General features: G+C 35.5%; 1 protein-coding gene across 1 annotated transcript in view; it reads right to left on the reverse strand.

Moving 5' to 3' along the window:
* The window catches only part of NR0B1 (nuclear receptor subfamily 0 group B member 1), a 29,854-nt gene extending 21,396 nt beyond the window's left edge, over positions 1–8,458 (reverse strand). Inside the window, exon 1 of the mRNA XM_082378206.1 lies at positions 2,737–8,458. The gene's annotated coding sequence lies outside the window, so the exon portion shown is untranslated. The remainder of the gene's footprint in view (positions 1–2,736) is intronic.
* Between the last annotated feature and the right edge of the window lie 839 nt (positions 8,459–9,297).

The raw sequence follows: 9,297 nt of genomic DNA on the forward strand, positions 1-9,297 counted from the left end.
AAAACAAACTTATGGTTAACAAAGGGGAAAGGGAAGGGAGGAGGAATAAATTAGGAATATGGGATTGATAGATACAGATTACTATATATAAAACAGATAAGCAACAAGGATTTACTATATAGCACAGGGAATTATATTCAGTATTTTATAATAATCTAAAATGGAAAATAATCTGAAAAAAATATAACTGAATCACTTTGCTGTACACCTGAAACACACAATACTGCAAGTCAACTATACTTCAATTCAAAAAAAGGAATCTTACTTCCCATTTCCTTACATTTGCAGACATAAAAGAAAACTTTGTAGTTAATATCTTGTAACAAATAATCTGGCAGAACAGAATTATAGAATGGGTCATGTCTTTCACATTTCTACCAATCAGACTGAAGAGTGCGTTCTTTAGGCATGTGGGGTTTTTTTTTGGGTGATTCTTTCTTTTCTTTATCTTGATACGGATACCATGGTAGCTTGAGGGTTTTTATATGTTGGCAATAGTCGCACACACATTTTGAAAGGCAATAAATCCAATCTGAGTAAAGTGGATTTCTATCTTTTGGAGTACTTTATCATCACAATATTGGTTGACACAATTTAGAATTCTCATTAACTTCAGTGAGAATGTGTACTTAAGAGAGCAGCCAAATAGTGTCATGTTTAAATACAGCATTTGACACTTTCCCTCTCCTTCCCGTGGCTATTACTGAATATCTATCAGGACTTTGCCTCATGTTACTTCCTTGGGTTTATCTTCTCTGAAATACGTAATCCCTTTTACTTTTAAATTTTTATTTAAAACTTTTGAAATGTTCAAATCATTTCAGTCTCTCTCCCATGTCTCTTATTAAAGCCCTAGCTGGATAAGGTTAGGTTTGTCTGTTTGCGGCCCTCAGTCATTCAATCCAAAATAATAGTACCTTGAACAACATAGAAGTTCACTTCTGTCTCATTGATAATTAGCCTGGGGATGGAAACTTCATGGCTGTTAAGGCATCTCCATGTTCATCAAGGACCCCTCATGCACATCCTTCCATCTTCCTTCTCCACCATGACTGTTAGCCTACTGCCTATCATCAACATGACTTCTGTAGCTCCAGCCTTCAAATCCACATTCCAGCCATCAGGAGGATGAATGAGACAAGGAATAAGTGGTAAAATATCTCTTTAAATGTGTTTACCAAGAAGCTAACATGCCACCATTATCTTTACATTATCATTGAACATAACTTAGTTATAAAGCCATACCTGGCTGAAAACAAAGACTGGGAAAAGTAATCTTTATTTTGCACAGCCATGTGCTGTGGTAAAAGTCAAGGGTTCTCTTACTAGAGAAGAAGGAGAGAACGGATTTCAGAGTAGGCAGCCATCTCTAGTATAGAATATGTTCCAAAATATAAAAATAAGCTATTATATCTGACATGTGAAATGATATGCCATTTTAAAGTCCTAGCTATCCTCCTTTCCCCTGACCCAGCCTGTAGGCATTACCACAGATGCTCAAGCTTCTCTATGATTTTGTAATGAGTGGCTCATCCTAAGAAGTATGAGAAGTATGGGATTGACATATATACACTAATATGTATTAAATGGATAACTAATAAGAACCTGCTGTATAAAAACATAAATTCAAAAATTCAAAAAAAAATTTGCCTCCCAGGGATTGCCAGCCATTGATCCTACTTGATCCTTTTGAAGCAATAAATAAATAAATAAATAAATCTTAAAAAAAAAAAAAAAAGCAGTATGAGTTATAGGTCTACTGTGTTTTGGAATAAGTGCTTTTTACCTGGAGCTCTCATTCTGAGCACCAAAGTATGAGTGATTCCCATTTGGGTCTAACAATTCACAATCTATCAAAAATGTTATTCAAAGAGGTTCATTTTATTGATATAAAATTCATATAACACAAACTCACCATTTTAACCATTTTTATGTACAATTCAGTGCCTTTTAGTATATTTACAATGCTGTGCAACCATCACCACTATCTAATTCCAGAACATTTCATCAGCTCAAAAAGAAACACTGAACCCATTAAGCAGTCACTCCACATTCCTGTTTCCCACCAAACCCTAGCAAACACTAATCTGCTTTCTCTATCTGTGGATTTGCCTGTTCTGCACATTTCATATACGTGGAATCATACAGTATGTGGCCTTTTGTGTGTGGCTTGTTTCACTTAGCATAGTGTTTTCAAGGTTCATCCATGTTGTAGGATGTATGAGTACTTCTTTCCTTTTTATGGCCAAATTTATCTCATTGTGTGAATGTACCACATATTCTCTATCCATTCATCAATTGATGGACACTGGGTGTTTTTTATTTTTGGGGTTTTTTTGCTTTTTGGCTATTATGAATAATATTGCTATCAACATTTATGTACAAGTTTTTATTTGGACATATGTTTTCATTTCTCTTGGGTATATACCTAGGAGTGGAATTGCTGGGTTATATGATAATTCTATATTTAACTTTTTGAGGAACCGCCAAACTTTTTTCACAGTACCAGGAATTTATGAGGGTTACAACTTCTCCACATCCTCACCAACATTTCTTATTTTCTGTTTGTTTCTTTCTTCTTAAATTATAGCATCCTAGTGGGTGTGAAGTGGTATTTCATTGTGGTTTTTATTTACATTTTCCTAATGATCAGTCATGCTGAGAATCTTTTCATGTGTTTATTAACCAGGCATTTGAATATCTTCTGTGGAGAAATGTTTATTTGAGTCTGCCCACTTTTTTTTTTAATTTTATTTATTTATTTATTTATTTATTTATTTATTTATGGCTGTGTTGGGTCTTCGTTTCTGTGCGAGGGCTTTCTCTAGTTGCGGCAAGTGGGGGCCGCTCTTCATTGCGGTGCGCGGGCCTCTCACTATCGCGGCCTCTCTTGTTGCGGAGCACAGGCTCCAGACGCTCAGGCTCAGCAATTGTGGCTCACGGGCCTAGTCACTCTGCAGCATGTGGGATCTTTCCAGACCAGGGCTCGAACCCGTGTGCCCTGCATTGGCAGGCAGATTCTCAACCACTGCGCCACCAGGGAAGCCCCTGAGTCTGCCCATTTTTAAAATTTGGTTGTTTGTAAGAGCAGTAAGAATTCTTTGTATATTCTAGATATTAATCTCTTGCAAATATTTCTCCCATTTTGTGGATTGTCTTTTCACTTTCCTGACAGGTCCTTTGATACACAAAAGTTTTAAATTTCGATGGAGTCAAATTTATTTTTCCTTTTGTTGCTCGTGCTTTTGTTGTCACATTTAAGAAACCACTGCCTAATCTATGGTCACAAAGATTTACATATATGTCTTCTTCAAAGAGTTTTATAATTTTAGCTCTTACATTTATGTATTGATCCATTCTGAATTAATTTTTGTATATGGTATGAGTTAGGGGTACAAAATCATTTTTTTGCACGTGGATATGCAGTTATCCCAACACCATTTGTTGAAAAGACTGTCCTTTTCTCAATGATTGATCTTGGCACTCTTGTTGAAAATCAGTTGACCATATATGTAAGAGTTTATTCCTGGAATCTCATTTTCATTCCATTGATCTCTATTGCTATTCTTATGCCAGTACTATACTGTTTTGGTTACAGTAGCTTTGTAGTAAGTTTGAAATCAGTAAATGTGAAGTTATCCAAGTTTGTACTTCTTTTTCCAGATTGTTTTGACTATTTGTGGTTCCTTGTAATTCCATACAAATATTAGGATTAGTTTGTTCATTTCTGAAAAAAAAGACATTGAAATTTTGATAGGGATTTCATTGAATCTTTAGATCAATTTGGAGAGTATTGCTACCTTAACATTAAATCTTCCAATCCATGAACACAGGATGTCTTTCCATTTATTTAGGTCTTCTTTAATTTCTTTCAACAATGTTTCATAGTTTTCATTGTGTAAGTCTCACACCTCTTTGTTTAAATCTATCCCTAAGTATTTGATTCTTCATGGTACAATTGTAGATGGAATTTTCTTAAGTTTGTGTTCAGATTGTTCATTGCTAATTTATAGAAATACAGTTGATTTCTGTATGTTGATCTTGTATCCTGCAACTTTGCTGACCTTGTTTATTAACACAAATAGTTTTTTTTATTCTTTATGGTTTTCTGTACATAAGATTATATCATTGATATGATCTTAAACATGATGGAGACAATTTTACTTCTTTCTTTCCAATTTTGATACCTTTCATCACTTTTTCTTGCCTAATTGCCCTGGGTAGAACTTCCAGTACACTATTGAATAGAAATGGCCAGAACAGACATCTTTGGCTTATTCCTGATCTTACAGTAAAAGCTTTTAGTCTTTCACCATTATTATGTTAGCTGTGGATTTTTCATAGGTGCTCTTTATCAGATTGAGGTAGTTCCCCCTCTATTCCTAGTTTGTTGAGTGTTTTTTTTTTATCATAAAAGGTTACTGGATTTTGTCTAGTGCTTTTTCTTGATCAACTGAGGTGATCATGTTGTCTTTTTCCTTCATTTCCATTAATATGTATTACATTAATTGATTTTTGTATGTTGAACCATCCTTATATTTCTGGGATAAGTTCCACTGGGCATGGTGTATAGTCCTTTTAACATGCTACTGGATTAATTTTGCTAGTACTTTGTTGAGGATTTTTGCATCTATATTCATAAGGGATATTGGTCTGTAGTTTTCTTATGATGTCTTTGTATCATTTTGGTATCAGGGGAATACTCATAAAGTGAGAATAGAAGTAGTCCCTCCTCTTCTGTTTTTTGGAAGAGTTTGAGGAGGATTTGGTGTTAATTGGTATTTAAACATTTGGTAGAATTTATTAGTGAAGCCATTTGGTCCAAGACTTTTCTCTGTTGGAAGTTGTTTGCTTACTGATTTAAACTCTTTGCTTGTTATAGGTCTGTTCGGATTTTCTATTTCTTACTTAGATTTGGTAGTTTGTGTGTTTAAGAATTTGCCCATTTAATTTAGGTTGTCTAATTTGTTGGTATATAATTGTTCATAGTGTTCTTATAATCCTTTTTATTTCTGCAGTGTTCGTAGCAATGTCCCTAATGTTATTCCTGATTTTACTAATTTGAGTGTAGTCTCTTTTGTCTTTGGTCAGTCTAGCTAATGCTTGTCAATTTTGTTCATCTTTTGAAGGAACCAAGTTTCAATTTCAGTGATTCTCTTTATCATTTTTCTGTTCTTTATTTATCTCCACTCTAATCTGTATTATTTCCTTCCTTCTACTCGTTTTGTGTTTAGTTTGCTCTTTTTCTGATTGCTTAAGGTGTAAACTTAGGTCATTGATTTGAGATATTTCTTCTTTTTCAATGTAAGAATTTACAGCTATAAATTTCCATTTTAGTACTGCTCTTGCTACATCTCATAAGTTTTGGTATATTGTACTTTCATTATTATCTATCTCAAATATTTATTAATTTCCCTGGTGATTTCTTTTACCCATTTTCTGTTTAAGAGTGTGTTAAAAAAAAAAAAGAGTATGCTATTTAATTTCCACATATTTGTGGATTTTCCAGATTTCCTTCTGTTACTAATGTCTCATTTCATTTCATTGTGATCACAACAGATATTTTGTATGACTTCATCTTTTTAAAAAATTTATTGAGACTTCTTCTGTGGCATGCTATGTGGTCTGTCCTGGAGAATGTTCCATGTGTTCTTGAGAGGCATGTGTAACATGCTATTGTTGGAAGGTGTGCTCTGTGTATGTCTGTTAGGTCTGGTTGATTTATAGTATTATTCAGGTCTTATATTTCCTTATTGATCATCTGTCTAGTTGTTCTAAAGCAGAGTATTGAAGTCTCCAACTATTATTATTGAACTGTCTATTTCTTCCTTCAATTCTGTCAGTTTTTGCCTCATATATTTGGGGCTGTATTGTTAGATGCATGTATGTTCATAATTACTATATTTTCTTGACAAATTGACCCACTAGTCCTAATGGATTAATCCAATTACATTTAATGGAATTACTGATAAAGAAGGACTTCTGTCATTTTGCTTTTGTTTTCTTTGTGTTTTATATTTTTTCTCCTCAGTTCATCTTCTACTGTCTTCTCTTGTGTTTAATAGTATGTTTAATGTACTATTTTGATTCCTTTCTTGTTTTACGATACATTTAAAAATGATTTTCTTCATGGTTGCTTTGGGGATTATAATTAACATGTTAATTTATAACAATCTAGTTCACATTAATACTAACTTAAATTCAAGAAATTCAAGACTATAGAGAGATGGTTCATGGTTTTAAGGCATGGCGAACAGGGTAACTTAAGGTTGTGTCTCAGATGAAGGTAAACTCAGAAAAAAACTGAGTAGTGTGAAGAGATAAATCCAAAACAGTACCCAGGCAAACTAGTGAAAAGTAATTCTAAATCAAAGGATTCTCTAAGTGACTCAGGAAGGATGATTTGAAGGGAAAGCAGGAGATTCCTAAAAGCATAGGTAGGCAGATTAACAGACCCTTTTAAAACATAATAGGGCCTTTTATCTCACTCATAGGTGACTGGACAATTCAAATGGTTTAAACTACTGGTAGTCAACTCAAATTATTTTTTGAGAAAAGATAATATATTGAATATAAGTAACTAAGTATGTAATGGTTTGAATTTTCTATTTCGGAACATCAGTGAGAAAATATTGGGCAACAGTACACTGTCTATGCACAAAGATATATTATCACATTTTACCATAGAGAGAAACTCTATACCTTTTTATCACCCACTTATGTAAAAATGGCAGTAACCAGTACATTTGAAGGGCTAATGGAGTCATTATATTTAAAAACGTACATCAAGAGTTTTTTTCTAACAGAAATTCAGAATGAGTTTTTAACAAATATCTTACCAGGATGGAAGGGGGTGCAAAGCCAGTATGTATCCAAATAATATTTGGTTACTTCCAAGATGCAGATCCATAATCAATGTATTTATCATCAAAGACTACTGGGAGGGAGGGAGGAGGAGGAAAGGTAAAAGTGGAAGGGAGGGAGGGAGGGAGAAAATGAGAACCCTCATCCCTAAAGTCAATTCCAAGGGATAAATCACACAAAGTTTTTAAATAACTTAAGTAAGTGTTTTACCTCCCAGGTCAACTATGAAGAGTATGTTGAGGTTTGTTATTGGTGTTGTTACAGTACTTCAGTATTTGTTATTCTGTGTGCACATGTGTGCTGTTAAAGCCTAATGAGCCAAAGATCACCAGAGATAAGCCTAGAGTCTGACATAATCACATTTATTGCCTCAGTGAAGTGAGGGGGGGGGCACCCCAGAGAGACTGTGAATTGCTGCTCTCAACAAGAGGAAAGATGGAGGCATCTTTTATAAGGTTTGGGTTCCTGTTGAAGGATTCAGTGGAGGGTGTCAGCGAAGTGGGGATTCTGAACTGGTTAGTGTTTCTGAGGTGGCATCAGGGAAAGCAGGAATTAACTAAAGGTTGGTGTTGTCATGACTCAAGGGCAGTTTAACAGTTGGGTATCCCCAGTGATAGAAATAGCAGAGTGACTTGGGAGCATTATTGGTAAGAAAGCAGTAAAAATTCAAATCAGGGCAGGGGGTGGGGAGAGTGGTTACATAGCCTTGAGTGAACCAGTGTTTCCTGTTAATTTTGCAACTACTGTCTGTTTCTATCCTCTCAGCATGATTAACAACAGAGCTGCTTTTTTTCTGTTTTAATCCAAGGCAGTTATTTTCAATCTCAGACAGATTTTCATTATTTAGCCATTTGTTGAATGTCACATATAATTAAGAGCTTGTTTAGTTGTAAGTGACATTAAGTCTTTAAAGGTACTCTTTATTACAAAAGCATAATGGTAAAGAAATTTCTATTCCTTTGGTTAAATTTACATTCTCTTTTTTTTGTGATTTTAAAAATATTTATTTATTATTATTTTTTGGTTGCATTGGGGCTTTGTTGCTGTGCGCGGGCTTTCTCTAGTTGCGGCGAGTGGGGGCTACTCTTCGTTGTGGAGCACGGGCTCTAGGCGCGCGGGCTTCAGTAGTTGTGGCACGCAGGCTTCAGTAGTTGTGGCTTGCAGGCTCAGTAGTTGTGGCACACGGGATTAGTTGCTCCGCGGCATGTGAGATCTTCCTAGACCAGGGCTTGAATCTGTGTCCCCTGCATTGGCAGGTGGGTTCTTAACCACTGCGCTACCAGGGAAGCCCTACATTCTCTTTTAAAAAGTGACTAGGAAGTAAAAGTCTTTAAGATGTCCTCTCTGTCTTCATCATTGAGTCTTAGGGGACATAAAACAGGAGGGTTAATCAAGTTTTGCCACCAGCAGCTATGCCATGGTTTTTTAAATCTTTCACACTAGTAAAGAGCTGGTTTCATACAAAGCTCACTCATAAATAAATTGGCCCAGGGTATCTGCAAACTCCTTGAGGGCCAGGATCTTGTTATATTCACATTTGTACCCCCTCATTGCTTAACACAAGACCTTGTATATATGACTCTCAATAAATATTTGCTGGGGGGCTTCCCTGGTGGCGCAGTGGTTGAGAATCCGCCTGCCAATGCAGGGGACACGGGTTCGAGCCCTGGTCTGGGAGGATCCCACATGCCGCGGAGCAACTAGGCCCGTGAGCCACAACTGCTGAGCCTGCGCGTCTGGAGCCTGTGCTCCGCAACAAGAGAGGCCACGACAGTGAGAGGCCCGCGCACCGCGATGAAGAGTGGCCCCCGCTCGCCCCAACTACAGAAAGCCCTTGCACAGAAACGAAGACCCAACACACCCAAAAATCAATCAATAAATAAACTTATAAAAAATTTAAAAAAAAAAGACATTTAATAAATATTTGCTGGATTGAATCCTGTTTGAAAAAGAACTTTGAGAGCACTACATAAAAGGTTGAATAAGAAAGAGAGAAATATTGATCTTAACTGTACCTGGAAGTGTGTATGTCATCTTAATGCTTTCCCAAAAGCAAAGGGATAATCAATCTCGAGAGACAAAACCATGTTCTTTTTTTCAAAGGGAAGTGAGTTTCCACATAGATTAAGTGAAGTAATGTCCTATCCTTTACTGAATGCCTTCAAATCATGTCTTAGTCATGTTTTATTTTTCTACCAATCTATCTATTTGAGATAGAAGTATCTACCGAAATATAGAATTATAATAATGATATTCATCCTTATTAGTTAGCATTTTAACCATTATAATTATAGTAACTATATTCAACCTATAACTTAGTATTTATTTTAGAAACATAAAATTTTCCCTGAACACAATGAAGTCTATTGGTAATAATGGTAACCTTTGTTATTTTTTCTCTCTTAACAATCCATGTCTGTGATCTGCAGAACA

Source organism: Balaenoptera borealis (assembly GCF_965194805.1).
Source record: "Balaenoptera borealis genome assembly, chromosome: X".
NCBI lineage: Eukaryota > Metazoa > Chordata > Mammalia > Artiodactyla > Balaenopteridae > Balaenoptera > Balaenoptera borealis.